At 35.5% G+C, this 17,833-nt stretch overlaps 1 protein-coding gene across 1 annotated transcript in view; it reads right to left on the reverse strand.

Moving 5' to 3' along the window:
* Window positions 1-11,096, reverse strand: part of LOC120768764 (Down syndrome cell adhesion molecule-like protein Dscam2) — a 31,799-nt gene extending 20,703 nt beyond the window's left edge. The window contains exon 1 of the mRNA XM_040095531.1: window positions 11,040-11,096. The gene's annotated coding sequence lies outside the window, so the exon portion shown is untranslated. The remainder of the gene's footprint in view (window positions 1-11,039) is intronic.
* Window positions 11,097-17,833: the final 6,737 nt, after the last annotated feature.

The following is a 17,833-nucleotide window of genomic DNA, read 5'->3' on the forward strand; positions in this document are numbered from 1 at the left end:
ATTGTATTTGGGTGCATCACAAAGATCGAACTATCACTGCTATGTTACAAGTATTCCTTACGATATTACTTGAAAATTTGGCGAAAACTCACGAAGAATCAATGCAGTATCCGACGGTGCAGTATTGTGGTACAAAATACCAAGAGTTTTTGGACTCTTTTTACACAACACTTCCCGCAAATGACGCAAAACACTCAAATAGTATTCCTTGTTGAAAGTTTGGGCGGTCGGAACGGATTCGGACAGACCACAACTCGATAATCGAACTGTCAACATTACGGTTTCGGCCGATTGATCCTCTGTTTCTGGGTCGTAAGCATAGATCCAAGACTAATCGCCAGTAATAAATCATTGTTTCAAAGCCCTTAAAGTGACGCTGTTTTTCGAAACAATTTAGTGATTTTGGAACCAATCGTACTTTTACTTTCCTTGGGCCCAAAGGATCCGTCAAAATGGTCTTCAATGATGCTTCCGATATTCCAGCGATGCCAGTAACATCTCTGACTGTTTATCATCGATTCTCAAGCACTAATTCCTTTACTTTATTGATGTGTTGTTCATCAAACAAACAAAAACATTTTCTCGCCACAAAGAATATCAGCCTTCTCTAACGTTCTGAACGTTTTGGCACCAGAAATTTGATTCCCCTCCAAAATTGAATGGTACTTCTTTGTTGAGTAAAATAAAATAATATAACAAAACATTTTGACGAATGGATTTTAAATTAAAAAGTCTTACTATTTTTTGCCACAGTAGTATGTGTGTTTTTCAATGAGGCAATACTTTTTCAGAGTTGGTCGTTTTGACAGCTGTAACTTTACCTGTACTCAGTTTACTTACTGAATGGGACTGAAGGGAGTTAATCACCGACTTCGATTTTCATAAGAAATTTTTGTTGAACGATAAGCCTTACTTTTATTTAAATTTGTACGTTAATTAACAGAATTGTAAAATTTTGATTGATAACAATCCACAGGCCATTGTTGAGGCACTGTTACATACTTAGAAAATCATATTTTGATGAGACTTCTCTATAGACAGAGAAAGTCTTGGGTTGATATTTCTTAAAAATGAAGCAGACCTTAATATTATAGTTAATGAGAAACGCTATAGATTACAGAATTTTTATATATATTAAAAGATTTCGATGTGAATAGCCTTTTGTTCCATAATACGGCGCTATATGCTGTACATGCAATGAACAATCTAATTATTAAATTACATTTTTGGCGAACGATTTGGTTATATCGTGACGTGAGTCTCTAGCGTGACCTGTAAGATCTTGCAATTTAAGATAAGTCTGAAACCACTGACATCAAAGAAGAGAATATTCCTCACTTGCTGCAAAAAAGTGGTCGAAAATTGAACCTCTCGACTAGAAATTATTCGAGTCAGCTGCGATTACTAACCCGAAATATTTTTTAAAAGATAATTGGAAACCCGTGTGGTTATATTAAAGTTATTATTCCCCATATCATTAAATTATATATCTTTTATTTTTACTTGAAAATCACGCATCTAACAAACTCCTTAGTTAAAGCAAGAAGAATCTTAAATGTAGACCTTTTGGCTTTCTCTATCTTGGATTGTATATTGTATTACAAGCCCAACTTCGATGCTTATGACTCATAAGTTTATTATGAACTCATTTATCAGACATTATGTTTATCAATTTACTTAAAAAAAGCAAAACTGAAAAATATACACTCGTTCGTATAACATGTCTGAGAAATATTAATATTTTAAAACAAGTAAGGAAGAGGGCTAAGGTCGGCTGCAACCGAATATTTGATACTCTTGCAACCTGCAGAAATCAAAGCCAGGGAAATATCTTAAGTGCAAACCGTAACCAGAGGAATCACAGCAATTTTATTTGTACATATACTGTATATAACTCATACTCCGACCGACTTGATAAAAAAAAAAAGAAAGTCATTATAACAGGTGGCGCAAAAATTACCTTCCGATGTTTTTTGACTGAAATTTTTTTAGAAAATGAAAAACTTTGATTCTGCTTGTGGATTATTTTTATTTGGTCTTTTAAATTTTTTTACATTAAGTCGAGAATATGATGTCATGTAAATGGCCGCCGCCACAGTTGATTGTCATTTGAGCCCTTTTTATGCCATTTTCCATCACTTTGGCCAGAACTTCCGGCGATAGGTCCTCACATTCTTGACGGATATTGTCTTTAAGAGCTGCAAGAGTCTGAGGTTTGTTGACATAAACCCGCGACTTAAAAAAGCTCCACAAAAAGAAGTCTGGAGCGATCAAATCAGGCGATCCTGCTTCCTTCAGCATATCGGTTGTGGCACGCAGTGTAGCGTTCAATTGTTTATTTACGAGTATTTCGCATGTGTTTACTACACAAATGTCAAAACAGAACTGACATTAGAGGTCAAATGCAAATTTTATAGCATCTTCTGATCATCTTCTGACTTTTGCGCCATTTCACCAAAAAGAGAGCGGTGCCACAATCATGGTCTAATTTTCACAGCGGATCCCATAAAGCGCTCTCATACCATCTCGCAGGTAAAGTTAGATGTCTCTGCCGTATTTAGTTATAGATTTTTTGTGCTTTTAGTAGTTTTGAACAGAACAGTTCTATGGGAAGCGAACGGAGTTATCTTACGATTTCATCCATTTTCACACTGTCGTTAGAATTTATCATAATGTTTGGGCTAGATTAAATTTATTAGGGGGCGGGCCACGATTTAAATTAGCTATAGCTGGTCATAGTCTGGTCGTTAGACAGATTGAAAAACCCGCAGGAAATGTCAAGAGCAAGGCACTTGTATTCATTATTATAGTAGTATTGTCAATCAAATGTTTAACAATCATTTTTCATACGAAAATTCATTGCAATAAATCAACTTTATTGTTTATAAATCAATCAAATAAACAGATATTTCCATGTAGCCATTCCCAAGACAATACCAATATTCCACATCCACATCCTTCCACATTTTTTTTATTTTTATTGAAATTGAAATTAATTTTTGATGACTCATGCCCAGCTCTTGACCGATGCTACGGCTGCTCGTATGCCGGTCTCTTTCGATCAATTCAGCGATTTTATCGCAATTTTCGACGACAGGCCTTCCGGAGCGTGGCGCATCTTCGACCACCTCTACACCAGAACGAAAACGTTGAAACCATCGTTGTGCGGTGGAAATGGAAACTGTATCGGGTCCAAAAACTGCACAAATTTTATTGGCGGCTTGAGATGCATTTTTGCCTTTATCGTAGTAGTACTGTAAAATATGTCGTATTTTCTCGTTATTTTGCTCCATGTTTGCGACGCTATAACTCACGAACGACTTAAAAGAAACGACCATCAACCAAACACGTGTTAGCGCGTGAAATGAGCTTTCCAAAAAGGTATAGCATGACCCGATAAAACTTGAACTACGCCAGCGCCCACTAGCGAAAATTCCGCAAGACTTTTTTGACAACCTATTATTTAAATTGTTGCAGTGAAACCCTATATACTTACATATTTACGAATACGAAACCATTTATTTGGTGTGGTTGCATACAGTCAATTTAATAAACATATGTACACTTTCATATATATATAACAAAGTATGCGCTGATGTTCTATTAAGTATTTTCTATGCTCTAATATAGTACGTATAATTAGTTATATCTTTTACTACGGCTCCTTTGACATTTTATTACTACTAACCCTTGTAATATCTCTCTGGAGCAAACACTTTCTTATGTGAAGCATCGCCTTTATTTCGCAAATTTCTCGCTTTTGCCTTCAAATCACGTGCCACACATTATTCGCAGATTATTACCGTTAATCGAAGATCTGATTTAAGTAATCACATGTTACAATGGCTTTATTCAATTGAGATTTATGTGTGGAATTTTCGAATTTGATACGTTTGTTCAATTATTATATGCGGAGTTTTAAGGGTTAAAATTCTAGGAAACCACAAATTACACAGGTCAACACGGTTTTTGGGTCTGACATCTAAATGTTAAATTTTAGTTTCTCCTATGACAAAAATAAGGGATTTTTTTTTTTTCCGGTTAAAGTTTGCTTACGTAGAAATTAGAGCAATTTTTCGATTTTTAAGCAGTAATGACTGATTTTTATAATTTTTCTACAATTTCACTATAGATTATAATTAGAAAACTTTTTTTTAGATACAAGAGTTGTTTTTATTCAAGATGTGTGATAAACAATAATATATAAATGTAAAATAACAAGAAATTACTGTCTAAAAGTGCAAATTTTTTGTATTTCTGTTATGCTCATATGAGCTCTCTCGTTTTAAACCCCAAATATACTTATCGATATAGATCAGCCAAAAGCAAACTTAAAGAACTAAAGATTAATATTTAAGTGTTTTTCAATGTCTAGAATCAGAATCAAAGCATGAGAACAGAAGCCCAAAAAAAAATATTTTTTTTGTTGACCGGTGTTATTTATACACATTTCGGATATTTTGATTCTATGTATATTTGGTAAAATACACTGTTTGTTACGTTTGTTATAAGGGCGCAGATTAACAAATTCATAGTGCTCATTGAGTTCTAACCGCAGTTTCTATGCATTGATGGAGCTAGTCATAAAAAGCATTATTCGCCAAAAAAAATTTATTTGTAGAATTTCTGCACCAACATTAGTGGTGATTTTTTTAAATGAATAAATAATTCACACTAAATAATTGTGTTCACTGAACACGATTTTCAAAGGTTGACAAAGCTCGCCGAGGATATCTTTTTAAAATATTCATCTCGGCCAAAAAATGGAATTAAATGGCGAATATTTCCGTGCGATTATTTTTTACAACTTTCGATGTGAATTAAAACTTTGATGAACTTTTTATATTTTTTGGCGATGAAGCTCTATCAAGGAGCAGTATTTATTGATGGTATGATTAATTCAATCGGAGTCGTAGATCACTTCAGGATGAATTTCCTGAAGGTCGTTTAAAACAGTGTTTGTTCAGGAATCTATTGAAGCTGTGCTTAAACTGATATTGCAAGTTCGTCGTGAGACCTATCGTGAAATTGAGACAATTATAGCCATTAGTAGGACCAGCAAACATTCAAAATTGACCGAACATTTGACTGTAAAACATTTGTTCACCGTGTATCCCAAACAATTTGTCTGTCGTTCAAAAAACCTCTTACCATTAGTTTGGCAGTTGTCTTTCAAGAAATCAGTAAATCGAGTCGCTGAAGACGGATCACTCTTCACCACGACATTGCGAGTTCTCACACGGACCGAAGCAATTCAAAACACTGATTTCACAACTGATCCAGCTTACAGACTTGGCATCGAATGATTTCTTTTTAATCCCGTACGTTAAAAATACACTAAGCGATCAACGATTTTTGACACAAGTGTGTCAAGGGGTTAAATGGGTTTAAAGGTTTCCAAAAATCAAATTTTAATTATCGTCTTATTGTATTGTCGGAGATAAGGCCTTGAGAACATGTGCACTTGAAGTCGGTTGGCAAGATTTGTCGAGAACTGTTCAATCGATCTTCAGGAAGTTTTACACAGGCCTTTGACAATTTGGCTTTTTTTCGATTATAACTATTTAAAAAAACAAAAATATCGCGAAATTTTCACTGAAAAGTTCATTTTATCGTCTGCCAAAAATTCAATTTTCCTATCTTCAATTTCTTTCCTTCGTCCAAGTTATAAGTCAAGGTTTTAACTAAAACACGTATTTTTTCACTTTGTATAAAGAGTTATCCTGCCAACGCGGACGCATCATTTTTCCGAGGGTTCACCGGAATTGTCATCGCAATGACCGAGCTTAAAATATATTTTTTCAAAAATGTCAGAATTTTTTGTTAATATTTAGTATGTGTTTGTAACAATAAAAAATTCTAATAAAATATTTCATTTTTATATGAGAAAAAATTGTTGAAAAATTGTTGTTTATTTTTCTCGAGGAAACCTATGTAATCCCTTAAGACCTCATATTTTGGAGATACTTCAATCAGAGTATAGATCCTAGTAAAGAATATTTTGATAAACAAGAAAACGATTTTTAAATTTTTTTTGTTCCCTAATAATAAAAAATGAAAGGCAGCCCTCATAAGTCCGAAAAATGAAATAACAACATGACACTGTCATTAAAGTTTTTTGCAATTTTACAAACTTTTATATTCAAGCAAATCAGATTTCAACGCGAGCTTGAAACGAATGAACAAACAAACATTAAGTTTTATTTCATTTTATTCAGTTATATTTCGACGTTTTCGAGTTTACTTTTAACTCAATTAATTTGATTTTAAATTTATTTCTAATACTTTAGTTATTCTTTTTTTAATTTAGTTAAATTACCTACTATGTGGCAAACTAAGTATGTCACTACACTTTATCCAGTTCTTGTATTTGATGTTTTAAAAAATATGTCGATTCGACTTAATTGCTCCACATTTGTACTGTGTGTCAATAATTTATAACATAAATTTCGCATTTCTCCCAGGACATGTTAATTGACAAATTTTCACATTTTTATATTGCTTAATTAATTGTAGGTACATACATATACAAGTATACACCGACAATTTTAGAATCGATTTAAAACAATCACTCAAGCGTTAGGTAATCGCAATTTAAACAGCAAAACAAATACCAATTGAATAACAACAAAAGCTAGAGCAAGTAAACATACCATACATATGTCTGTATGTCAGTGCTCACAGCATAATAATGACACTGGTAAACATTGTTTTTGTCACATGAACTTTGTTATGATTTTTATTTATGTTGGTGTACCCTCATTAAAAATATATAACAGTTTTGTTTCTATCACATCCAGTTTTCTTGTGACAGCTACATATTCATTTCTGACCTCATATACTAATTGAACAGTGCTATTTAGACTATTTTGGTTTTCCCGTGAGGAATCAAGACAACTCCTGGGTTCCACATAAATGTTGTGTAACGTGATTGGGCTAAACAAGAACCTAGACATCTGTCATTTGCTATACCAATGATTTGGACGGAACCAAAGGAGCATGTAAGTGATTGTTATTTTTTTTTTACTTAAACAAAAGGTATTACTACCAAATCCAAACACACTATCCAGTATCCAAACTTGTCTTCCGCCAAGAGACCCATCCTACATAGTGCCGAACTGCCTGTGCCGATGCCTCCAAATCGATCAAAAAGTGAGAGTTCTAGTCCGGAATTTGTTCTCAGTCAGCATAATAAGGTATCTGAAGATAGCGACTCAAGTTATGAACTGTCAACATCAAAAGAACCGCAATTATTGACACAACATGATTTAAATCTGTCTAAAAAACAGGCTGAGCTTTTGAGGTCTAAATTAAACGACTGGAATTTATTTTCTCGTGGTACAAAGCTTTCTTATTTTCGACGTCGTGACGATGAAATAAAACCTTATTTTTATGAAGGAGGTGATCTAGTCTATTGTAATAACTTTCCTGTTGTGATGAATTTATTAAATTTCGAATATGATTCAAGTCACTGGCGACTGTTTATTGACTCTTCAAAAACTAGTTTGAAAGCAGTGTTACTGCATAACGAAAACAAACTTCCTTCAGTGCCGATTGCTCATGGTTCTAATATGAAAGAATATAGTAAACACGCTTGGAAAATTTGTGGTGATTTTAAAATCATTGCACTTTTACTTGGACTACAGCTTAGTTATACGAAATTTTGCTGTTTTATTTGTGAATGGGACAGTAGAGACAGAAAAAGTCACTATACAAAGAAAGTGTGGTCCAAGCGTGAATCACTAACTCCAGGACATAAAAATGTTAAAAATGATCCTCTAGTGAACTCTGATGACATACTTTTACCATCATTGCACATAAAGCTTGGCCTGATAAAAAATTTTGTAAAAGCTATGCCTAAAGATGGAGATAGATTTTTATATGTAAAAGAGAAATTCCCTAAACTCAGCGAGGCGAAAATCAAAGAGGGAATACGGCAATTAATGAAGGATAAGAGCTTTGAAGAAAAACTGAATGATCAGGAAAAACTCGCCTGGAAAAGTTTTGTGAATGTTGTTCAAAATTTTCTAGGTAACCATAAAGTGGAAAATTACAAAGATTTAATAAATTAACTTATGAGCCTTAAATGATAGCTTTGGGTGTAATATGTCCTTGAAAATACATATGCTGGACTCTCATCTGGATTTCTTTCCGGCAAATTTAGGTGCTGTGAGTGACGAACAAGGTGAAAGATTTCATCAAAACATTTCCTTAATGGAGAAGCGTTATCAAGGGAAATGAAGTCCACGAATGCTAGCAGACTATTGTTGGAGACAAATATTCAAGAAAATCATAAGTATCTATTAGATATTAGGAAATAATTCTGTAAGTGTGGCTGATTTTTGTACTTTTTACGAAAATATATGTTATGATGTCACAAGAAAACATGTGTACATTTTTTTTCATTGATATATTATTATTTGGTGGCCCTAGTATATTCAAAATTTGATATAAATTTTCATGTGACAAAAAACAATTACAAATTTGTTGACCAGTGTAAATAATAATATAGTTGCACGCTCAGCGGGAAATGCAGACTCAAAGCCAACTGCTGCTTTACTTTTCTACCAGTCACGTGACGTGACGCCGGTCATTAGGCGAATAACAATATTGTATGTACACAAGTGGGAGCGCACACGCTTTTAGTTTCTCTATTTATATACATATGTGCATGCGCTAGCTTGTTTGCTACATTTGTTTTTGTCATTAATTATGCGTAGCATGTGACATCACGGCCCCGACCAACTGACCGAGTTATGACTGCGTTGATGTCAACGTCAGCATCAACATTTGCCGCCAATTAACTTTGCGCGTTTAAATTCACAAATACACAAGCGCAAGTAATAGGTAACACACACATACAAGCACCTGCAATTAGCAGTTTACTTTCGACCTATTTTGCTATTTACTTTTTTCGAAAGTCTCAAAAACTCTGTTTCCGATTCACCTCCGTTTCCGCGCTACTCTGCACAAACACTAGTTTCGAAGCCATTACTTAAGAACGTGATTGCTAGAGCACTTAATTGACAAAAAACAAGAAAAAACGTTAACTTCGGCTGCACCGAAGATTATATACCCTTCACAGCTGCATTTCTTTTAGTAACTATGTGTTCAGTTTGCATGGAAGCTAGTATATGCTATAGCAATCCGATCTGAACAATTTTTTCGGAGATTATATTGTTGCCTTAGAAAATAATTTATACTAAATTTCGTGAATACATTTTGTCATATGCAAAAGTTTTTCATACCAGCATTTGATTCCGATCATTCAGTTTGTATAGCACCTATATGCTATAGTGAGCCCATATCGGCAGTTCCGACAAATGAGCAGCTTCTTGAAGAGAAAATGACGTTTGCAAAATTTCAAAACGATATCTTAAAAACTGAGGGACTAGTTACTGATACTTTATATATATACTTTATAGGGTCTCCGACGCTTCCTTCGGGGTGTTACAAACTTAATATACCCTGTTCGGGGTATAGTTATCGAAGGCGAGAGCTTGTCTCACCGACTGCCATTTTGCCAACACATTAAATGCGCGTGTGTGTATTTGCTTTTGCTATATTTGTTGTATTTTTGATCCGTTTGTTGTTGTTGAAATTTCACTAACATTTGCTGTCACTGGAAAATGTCGCAGCAAAAGCGGAATATGTTAAAAGCAATTAGCACCTCTTTAGCTCACCGGCTGTCGACCTACTCCAGCAACTTTCCTGACAGCCAAGAAAGCCAAAAATGTTATTATACTCTCGCAACAAAGGTGCTAAGGAGAAAGTGATCAGGGTGACGAGTAGAGCTGAAATCCGGATGTCTGTCTGTCCGTCCGTCCGTCTGTCCGTCCGTCTGTCCGTGCAAGCTGTAACTTGAGTAAAAATTGAGATATCATGATGAAACTTGGTACACGTATTTCTTGGCTCCATAAAAAGGTTAAGTTCGAAGATGGGCAAAATCGGCCCACTGCCACGGCCAGAAAATGGCGAAAACCGAAAACCTATAAAGTGTCATAGCTAAGCCATAAATAAAGATATTAAAGTGAAATTTGGCACAAAGGATCGCATTAGAGAGGGGCATATTTGGACGTATTTTTGGAAAAGTGGGAGTGGCCCCGCCCCCTACTAAGTTTTTTGTACATATCTCGGAAACTACTATAGCTATGTCAACCAAACTCTATAGAATCGTTTTCTTCAGGCATTTCTATATACAGTTCAAAAATGGAAGAAATCGGATAATAACCCCACCCACCTCCCATACAAAGGTTATGTTGAAAATCACTAAAAGTGCGTTAACGGACTAACAAAAAACGTCAGAAACACTAAATTTTACGGAAGAAATGGCAGAAATGGCAGAAGGAAGCTGCACCCAGGCTTTGTTTAAAAATTGAAAATGGGCATGGCGTCGCCCACTTATGGACCAAAAACTATATCTCAGGAAGTACTTGACCGATCTCAATGAAATTCGGTATATAATATTTTCTTAACACCCTGATGACATGTACGAAATATGTGTGAAATCGGTTCACAACCACGCCTCCTTCCAAAATAACGCCATTTTGAATTCCATCTGATGCCTTCTCTGCATAATATATACATTAGGAACCAATGATGATAGCGGAATAAAACTTTACACAAATACGGTATTTGTAAAATATGTATGTAAATGACGGATAATGAAATCTCGATTATCACTTTATCATGCGAGAGTATAAAATGTTCGGTGACACCCGACGTTAGCCCTTCCTTACTTGTTTTTAATTTCCTTTTCATTTATCAAAAAAAATCATTTTTAGTTGCAGCACTAACATTTACATCTTTTATATTTTTGTTTATATTATTACATATGTATATATTTTTTATAGATTTATTTACTAACAATACACTTTCACTAAAGGTGGTTTTTGTTATTTATTTTTAATAATTGTCACAACTTAATAAAAACAATTCTAAAAATTCCACGTAATTGCAGTAATTTATATGTAAATTCTGTATATACATACACACAAACACTAAAGGACACAGAAATACACTATAGACACCACACACACCACTGTAGTAGGCGTTGTTTTCATCAAAAATTTCTGTTGTAATTCCTTCGATGTGCCAGTTGTGTTGACAGCGCGACGACGACTAAATGATGCAGTGGTCCAGCGTTGGTACCAAGCTAAAGCCATGTGATGCACATAACAACATTAACAAAAAGGTTCTCTTCGAGAGTGACAATGGTGAATTTCTACTAGGATAGCTAGCTTGGGGAGAGAAGGATAACAAAAATACGCAAAAGATATTTAGAGACAGCTGATAGTAAATTGAGACCGAGTAAAATGTTGAGAGCGAGCGCAATGCGGAGAACAGGACTGAGTGACAAGAATGCTTCGTGAGGGATTATGTACACGTCTCTAGCTTATTTATACAAAGAGCAGGAACGAGTGATAAGGAAGCCTCGTGAGAGAGAATGTACATGCATTTACATTATACGTAGAAACACTTTTATATACTTCTCTCCTATATACTGCATGTATATTATTGTAGTAAATAAGTACGTCATGGTTTGGATGCAGTTGCCATTTTTCCAAAAATAATAAAGCTACTCAGTAATTCTGAGCTTTTTAAACCTTTTCAAAACGTTCTGGGTATAGCTAAAAAACTTTAGTTTCTACTACGCAATTCAATTCATAACCAATCAAAGCTGAAATGGACTTATCTAACCTTTTCCTTTCATGACGTAGTTTTTGAATATGTGGAGGACTTGACATCTACTTTTGATACTTTATCTAGTCTATTGAACTGCGAAGCTTTTACGTATTTAAGACGAGTGTTAGAAAAGACTGGACAGAAGCAAAGGAGGTGTTACAGTGTCTCTTTCATGCATACTTTCTTGCTTTTTCTGTATACATCTTTGTTACTTATGCAGACTTACATGTGACGATAGTACTTTGTGACCGGTAATTAGGCGAACAATCGTCCTGGCACCCTTTCGCGGCCGAGCAAAAAACCGGCTGTCGACGTATATATTGACGTTCTTTATATCGCTTCCTGCATTGTTAGCCATCTCAGTAGCTTGCTTAACCGCAAAAGCTTCTGTCTCTTTCGTCTGAAGATGCAGAAGTATTCCGACACTTCGATGGGTCGCCTGAGATCGGGCTATAGATCCCGACACCTATTTTACTACACATTTTTGATCCGTCCGGAGATTTTGCGCTATCCACCCTATTTATCGTGACTTGAAACCTAATCTCATACATAAACCGTGAGGATCTGTGATCATTTTCACCTACCGCACCCCCGCTGACAGAGCTATCCCCAAAGCAATAGCTTTAATATTTATAAGTCTGTTACGCGCAAACTTTTTCCGGGTATCTGTTACAGCCATCGGCAAGGTTTTCGCGAAAGTATGTTTTGCCGGCAAAACAAGTAAATTTCGTACAATAAACATTAAGCAACAAGTAAATATGCCTATGTATGTATCGGGTGATTTTTTAAGAGCTTGATAACTTTTTTTTAAAAAAAAAACGCGTAAAATTTGCAAAATCTCATCGGTTCTTTATTTGAAACGTTAGATTGGTTCATGACATTTACTTTTTGAAGATAATTTCATTTAAATGTTGACCGCGGCTGCGTCTTAGGTGGTCCATTCGGAAAGTCCAATTTTGGGCAACTTTTTCGAGCATTTCGGCCGGAATAGCCCGAATTTCTTCGGAAATGTTGTCTTCCAAAGCTGGAATAGTTGCTGGCTTATTTCTGTAGACTTTAGACTTGACGTAGCCCCACAAAAAATAGTCTAAAGGCGTTAAATCGCATGATCTTGGTGGCCAACTTACGGGTCCATTTCTTGAGATGAATTGTTCTCCGAAGTTTTCCCTCAAAATGGCCATAGAATCGCGAGCTGTGTGGCATGTAGCGCCATCTTGTTGAAACCACATGTCAACCAAGTTCAGTTCTTCCATTTTTGGCAACAAAAAGTTTGTTAGCATCGAACGATAGCGATCGCCATTCACCGTAACGTTGCGTCCAACAGCATCTTTGAAAAAATACGGTCCAATGATTCCACCAGCGTACAACCGATGAGATTTTGCAAATTTTATGCGTTTTTTTTTAAAAAAAAGTTATCAAGCTCTTAAAAAATCACCCGATATTAGTGAGCTTATGCGACCAATATTTTCCGCCTTGCCGGTCGCGAGCAACAGCTGATGCTCGTCCGTACAACCGCGTATTATTCAGTGCTCGGCAGTTCATAACTCTAGCAGGGGTTTATGAAAGTATATAACATAACGATATACAGCTAACGTTACAATAACAACAAGTGCTTCTACCGCTCTCGTGTTATTACTCTCTGTTACAATAAGACTTGAACACTTAAGTACATAGGCGCTTATTATGTAAATAATAATAGCCAGTGAAAGTGAGCACGTTGTGCTCAACCTTCTACAGGCTACAACAATAAAGAAAAAAAAAACAATTACAACAACAATACAAGTGAAATAAACATTACGTTGATTTCACTTAATGGCCGTCGTCAAAAGAAATATTTTCGCATTCGAAATTGTACACTTTTTCTCGCACATTTAAACTCTTTGACATGGTTTAGTATTTTCGTAATTTAAACATGCCACAGCGAGAATACAATCCTGCACGTCTCGTCAAAACTGCATCGAAATTGATATCCTTTACTACCATGCTTACCGCTTTTTGCTGCTTCTTATTCTCTGTAAGCATACCTTCAGGCGCAGAAACAAAGCATTACATTCTATTGTAAAATATAGAGTTTTTCAATATAGACGCTATAAAAGTAGACCGAGAGAGTCAGCAAACGACGCCATACTTTTTCGCGCTCTTTAGAGATTTCTTCTTTTCTAATGTTTATTATTCGTATTTCATCATTCAACAACGAGTCAAAATTTTTAAAATTTACTACCGAAATGGCCTCAGTCAGTGGCCTCAATTTTTAGAGCTCTACGTCCAATTGTTGGTCCTCAGAATCGTCCTGTCAGATCAACAATTAAGCGTCTAGTGGAAAAAATTGAATCCACAAGCATAGTACAAAATGTTCTCATGCCATTGAGGCAAAGAAGTGCCCGTAATGTCGAGAATATCGCTGTCGCTAGCGCATCAATTTAGGAAGACCCAAATCATTTATTTCTGGCTGAATGGCTTCGTCAATAAGCAAAATAAGCGTTATCGATCAGGCAGCAATCCGCACGCACTACATGAGTCATCATTTCATTCCGAAAAAAGTACGGTTTGGTGTACTCCTTCACAAGCATTTATAAACTTTCAAAATAGGGGAATAATAAATATCGCATAAAATGCAACCTTGAACAAGATGAAGGTAATGCCCACGGTTCTAGTTAAGCTTCTACCGCTGCTTCCACTTTCGACACAATCGCCGGCCCACGCCAACTTGTTACTATGCTTAATCGCATTGAGCAATTGTTGCAGCGCAGGTCGGAAATTGGGGATACTCTTCAACTTAGCAAAAAAAAAAAAACAAGCAAACAAGCTAAGCGAAGTAGTGGTCGCAGATGAAATCGTTAATTCCATTTAAAATATGCCCCTACCACTTTTAGAAACCTATATAAGGGGTCAGATCTAAATATGGAAATTTCCAAAGTGTTGCAGAGCATTACTTTATCCAACAGCTGACACTTTGAAAAATACGAGCATATATTATTAAATGAGCGATTTGATCAACCCTTAATGGGTTAAATAGAATGGAATGGAATTAAATGGAAAATAACTGGAAGGGAGACTTATATTTTCACAAGAGCTGTCAACTCATCGAGATACTTCAAAACTATTTAAATAAGTAAACATCATTTCATTAGTGTTAGGATACACCAAGAATTATGTGGAGAATGATCTGGTTGGATAAGTGAGCCGTATAGTTCAACTGGGAAAAATACAATCCTCGTACGATAATATGAATTCTCGATTCAACATCGACGGTCATTAAATTATGTAACTGTTCTTCACATAAGTTTAAAACTTATCAGGTAGGATACATAATCTTTAGAGTGATTAAAGAAGGCATATTTCTTTGCGGGGCACTTTGAAAAATAGGTCTTTAGGCATCTCTACCAAAATCTCTCTAAGTTTCTTAATTGAGTTCTTAATTGTAACAGGAACCTCCTACGTCTACTACTTACAGTCTGCTACTATCAATTTAAGTTTGTTGTTATACATACTCAAAACGTTTTGACATACGACCGCTAGTAGTGTTGTGTACAGTAACTTGAAATATTCATGTTGGCCAAATTAAATCGCAAACATTTTCGCAGGATTATTTTTTAAAACTTTAGACGTGCGTTAACTCAGCAACTGGGCATCCATGAACTTAATTTTTTTTTTGGCGATAAAGCTCCCTTGCGTAGCTTAAGACGACCACCCTTTGCCTAGACAATACAAAAATCGACGGACTTTTAAGCACTGAAAACATTGCTTTGATGAGTCATATACCTTGTAGTCTGGACTTGCCACCAAATGAGATTATTTTACTTCCATACGTAAAAAGTAAACTAACAGGGCAACATTTTTCGAGATACCTCAATCAGTGTATAGATCTTAACGGAGAATATTTTGAAAAACAATAAAGCTATTTTCGGCGATTAATATTTGTTTTTCTTCTCTAATCCCGAAATATAAAAACATCCTTTGTATGCCATCTCCTCAGAGGATTACCATGAAACTATTTACGTTAATTTGTAATTTTAACTTCAGAAACTACTGAAGCTTATTTTTTTGCTGGTAACAATTTCCGACCACCGACATCTTCAAAAGACTTGAAAATTACCGGCAAGCGGTAACAGGCTACTTCATCATCTTACTGTGATAGATGTTAGAGCTTACTTTAGTTTTAACATACTTTTTCACTCTTCGCTCTAGCTCAATCCTTGTTATCCACCAACAACAAAAAACTCTATGGAAAGCTTCATAATACAAATACATTGCTGACATAAGTAAGCCTTTATGAGTTCCGTTAGCTGAAAGCTTCTTAAAACTTGAATAATTCTACAGTAGTCTATTACCATCACCGTACACACCGAAAATAAAGATTTTGGTACATTAAGCATGAAAAAACCCTCAGATGAAAACCAAGTTAATTTTGGTGCGAGTTTATGGTGTACATTCTCTAGCTGTACGAACATGCAAAAAATGGTTTGCAATACGTTTGACTTGGAAGCCGAGGTACCTCATAGGTGTTCAAAAAGGTTTGAAAATAAGGAACTGGAAGAAATACTCCATGGAGATTGTTTCCAAATATTAGAAGATCTCATTTAATATTGGAAACCAGTAAATAACGTACAATGAAAATTATATTTAAAGTTTCAATATTTGGCCACTTTCTCCTGTCTGCTTCCCTTCACTATGATCGAATTCTCTTAGGGTTTACTCTTGCACTACAGTGATTCACCCGGGCACACCGAACGCACAAAAACTGCTGTGTTTGCTTTCTACCATATTCCAGTCAGGTTCGTATCTATTAATCGCTTCATCAGGACCGATGACTGATCCTTTTCTGATGTATGCATTTCTGGTATAAATAAGAAATTTGATGAAGCCCCACTTTCGAAGTTTCCTGAAACATAATGACCTGAAACGAAATATAATCATCGTACTTTCTTTATTTGTCATCACTATATTTCTATACATTTACTGTAATTACAAAGATGTATTTTTCCAAGTAACTAAAGGTTAAAAAGAACAAACCGTGAAAAAGGATAACGAAAAGGGTGCCAAAGTGGCTTAAATAATGGTGGGATTTTCTCCATTATTTAAGCCACTTCAAGCAATGTGGAAAGTGATTCAAAAGTATTTGGATCCAAACGAGTTACGCATGCCAAATAATTATGCGAAACCATTTCGCTTCTAAATTTTTTGTCATTACCTTTTATGTTTAGCGAAGTTAAGTTTAAGATTAAACAAGTAAGGAAGGGCTAAGTTCGGGTGTCACCGAACATTTTATACTCTCGCATGATAAAGTGATAATCGAGATTTCATTATTCGTCATTTAAATATTTTTCAAATACCGTATTTTTTTGTAAAGTTTTTATTCCGCTATCATCATTGGTTCCCTAATGTTTATACTCGTATTATATTATACAGAGAAGGCATCAGATGGAATTCAAAATAGCTTTATATTGGAAGAAGGCGTGGTTGTGAACCGATTTCACCCATATTTCGTACATGTCATCAGGGTGTTAAGAAAACATTATATACCGAATTTCGATTGAAATCGGTCTAGTAGTTCCTGAGATATGGTTCTTGGTCCATAAGTGGGCGGCGCCACGCTATTTCAATTTTTGCAAAAAAGCCTGGATGCAGCTTCCTTCTGCCTCTTCTTCCGTAAAATTTAGTGTTTCTGACGTTTTTTGTTAGTCGGTTAACACGCACTTTTAGTGATTTTCAACATAACCTTTGTATGGGAGGTGGGCGTGGTTATTATCCGATTTCTTCCATTTTTGAACTGTATATGGAAATACCTGAAGGAAACGACTCTGTAGAGTTTGGTTGACATAGCTATAGTAGTTTCCGAGATATGTACAAAAACTTAGTAGGGGGCGGACCGCCACATTTTCAAAACAATTGGGTCCAAATATGCCCCTCTCCTAATGCGATCCTTTGTGCCAAATTTCACTTCAATATCTTTATTTATGGCTTAGTTATGACACTTTATAGGTTTTCGGTTTCCGCCATTTTGTGGGCGTGGCAGTGGGCGATTTTGCCCATCTTCGAACTTAACCTTCTTATGGAGCCAAGGAATACGTGTACCAAAGTTTCATCATGATATCTCAATTTTTACTCAAGTTACAGCTTGCACGGACGGACGGACAGACGGACGACA

Source organism: Bactrocera tryoni, chromosome 2 (genome assembly GCF_016617805.1).
Source record: "Bactrocera tryoni isolate S06 chromosome 2, CSIRO_BtryS06_freeze2, whole genome shotgun sequence".
NCBI lineage: Eukaryota > Metazoa > Arthropoda > Insecta > Diptera > Tephritidae > Bactrocera > Bactrocera tryoni.